The sequence below is a fragment of the Microtus ochrogaster genome, linkage group LG5 (genome assembly GCF_000317375.1).
Source record: "Microtus ochrogaster isolate Prairie Vole_2 linkage group LG5, MicOch1.0, whole genome shotgun sequence".
NCBI lineage: Eukaryota > Metazoa > Chordata > Mammalia > Rodentia > Cricetidae > Microtus > Microtus ochrogaster.
This window is the reverse complement of record NC_022031.1, coordinates 64,575,823-64,578,958: the sequence shown is the minus strand read 5'-3', so window position 1 is coordinate 64,578,958 and position 3,136 is coordinate 64,575,823.

The following is a 3,136-nucleotide window of genomic DNA, read 5'->3' as shown; positions in this document are numbered from 1 at the left end:
CTATTATTATTATTATTACTTAAGTGTGGTGTGTGTATGTGATATTATAACCTATTGATAGTGTTGCCTTTATGTTAATATCTTTAGGGCTGACCACCTGGCATAGGATACTCTCTCAGTGGGATCATTTGTGAAGAAGACTCTTACTTTATCAGAAGCCTTGGTTACCTATAACCTTTCACCTATAACTCCCCATCTTCACAGCCGTGTTGACAAGTATCATCATTATGCATGTCTTCTTTAGGAATCATATTATTCAGGGTTCGTGGGTGCATCTTCCCTATCATGTTGAAAAGAAACTATCTCATAGCATTTTTCCAGTCCTCTGGATCTTCCAATCTTTTCACCCCTTCTTCTAAGATATACCCCATGAGCCTTGGTTGTAGAACATTTATTTTAGATGTAGATGAGGGCTTTGTGCCCTTACAGACACTTTTTTGGATCAGTTTTGGGTTTTTGAAGTAGCCTCTGTCTGCTGCAAAATGAAACTTATTTGGTAAGGAGTGAGTACTAAGTTTATCTGTGTGAATAAGGATAATTACTTAAAATACAGGTAGAAATCTCATCGGTTTAGGAAAATATCAGTAGTTGATTCTCCTCTAGGATTCAGTACATCACCAGCCTGTGGTAGATAAATGATTAGATTTAGAGAATCTGATATGAATCCCTTCCTATTAAGGGACCCTTTCGTCCAATTAAGCAACTATTGTTTAGTTAAAAGATAAAAGTACCACTAATACACAATTTAATATGTCTTGCAAGGTCAGTCACTTTTGTGGTTCTCAGGCTTTATAGCGAGGTAGGACTATGATTGCTTTTCTCCTTTGGCTACTTACATAGTAACTTAAGGCTCTAAATCAGATAGTCTTTTGTGAGGAGGTTTCTGGGTCAATTCAAGCTGAATTAGACTAGCAAACAAAATCAACAATGCCAGGCACAAGAAGTCTCTGTTTAAGCTGTTGTACAGGCAAGTTCAAGAAATTCTCCAAACAATATAGGGTATTTCCATTGCCCTTGGTTGTGCCCCAGAAATTCAGATCCTATTTATGAAGACACTTCACAGAGAGAAACTGAGAAGTTCAAGAATTGGCTTTTATGTTATTCAGGAAAGGAAACTTGAGGCTTGCACACCCAAAACCTCCGTTTGAATTTAGGAATAGATGATAGGTAATATGTGTTATTATGCCTAGATTTCTCTCCTTGTGTATATACTTTTCCACTGGACTTCAATGCAACTAGAAGCTACATTCAGGAGTAGTTTATTAGCATTGGTGTCCTATTTAACAGAACCTCGGACCAGTACCTTCACACCTGCAATGAGTCAGGACTACACCATCTGTTCATTGTGCTGACTCGGGGCATAGAGCTTGCTATGCCAAAAGGCTCATAATGTGTAGTATCAATCTACTACAATTTAAACTTCCCAGCTCCAAATATTTTTTTATATATTCAGAACCTACCCCTTCTGAACTGATCATTATGTGGGCTAGAGTAGATGCAGGATATATAATATCTATGATATTTAACATCCTAGGATAGATACATTCTATGTATATGACCTCAAGCAAGTTACTTGATTTGTCTGTTTCCCAGTTGCCTGGAGCATAAACAATTTTATGTTAAAAATAAGATGGTACTAGGAATTTCATAATGTATACACCAGAGTGCTTACACCAGGGCCTGACATAGTAAGGTTACTCTGCATGCTAGAACATACAACCAAATGACTGGGCACAGTTTACCTATAATTCTTAAACTGTTATAGAAATTATTTTACTTGATTCATTATCTGTATCACCTGATGGTTGCCTGTGTCGCTGAAATACCTAGACTATTTCTCCACAAAGACACCTGCTACCCATTGTGGTGGATCAAAACTGTAATCCTGGCACTCCGACGGCTGAAGCGGGATGATAGCACTGGCTACATAGGGAAACCCTGAGTGGAAACTAAAGAACGAACAAACAAACAAATGGTACCTATTTCTCAGCTTTACTACTGAGTCCACTGACTTTTTAAAATCAAGATTATTTTCCTTGTCATTTCTCTCCTTCAAAACAATTCATTTCGGCTGAGGAATCCCATCTGGACGGAACCTTCATCTGGAGATGGATGGAGATAGAGACAGAGACCCACACTGGAACACTGGACTGAGCTCCCAAAGTCCCAATGAGGAACAGAAGGAGGGAGAAGATGAGCAAGGAAGTCAGGACCAAGAGGGGTGCACCCACCCACGGAGACAGTGGGGCTGATCTATTGGGAGCTCACCAAGGCCAGCTGGATTGTGACTGAAAAAGCAGGGGATAAAACCGGACTCTCTGAATATGGCGGACAATGAGGGTTGCTGAGAAGCCAAGGACAATGGCACTGGGTTTTGATCCTACTTCTTGTTCTGGCTTTGTGGGGGCCTAGCCAGTTTGGATGTTCACCTTCCTAGACCAGGATGGAGAGGGGAGGACTTTGGACTTTCCACAGGGCAGGGAACCCTGACTGCGCTTCAGACTCGAGAGGGAGGGGGAGAGGAGTCGGGTGGGAGGAGTAGGAGGATGGGAGGAGACGGAAATTTTTTTCTCAATAAAAAAAATCTTAAAAAAAATAAATAAAAAATAAAAGAATTAAAAAAAACCAATTCATTTCAGTAGCAAACATCAGTTAAATGTCTTTTATATGCTATTCATAGACCATATGGATGGTAGGGATCCAAAATGTACCCTTATGTCCTGCGTTCTGATATTTCAGTTCTGAGGCGGGAAATCATACTGGGAGCAGTGCTGTGCTTCCGTGGTTAAGTACAGTAGAAGGGAGGAGACGCTGCCTCCACCCTGGAAAGACAAAAGGGTGGTACCGCTCTCTTTCATAAGTCTCCATACATTTCGCAACCCTTTCCTTACTCACATAAAGATTAGCCTCACACATTTGCCGCATTTTGTAGGTGATTCAAGCACAACCTGACCAAAGACCTTTTTAATATTGTTTCATCTTCATAAATGCTTCCCATACTGTTTTGTTATCTGTAGGCGTAAGTCACAAACAATGCCACTGCAGTTTGGAATTATGATTAATAGGGTATTATTTATTTAAAGGGGAAAAAACTTACAGATCACGGTCAGCCCTCTGTACAACCAGGAAGGGAGTC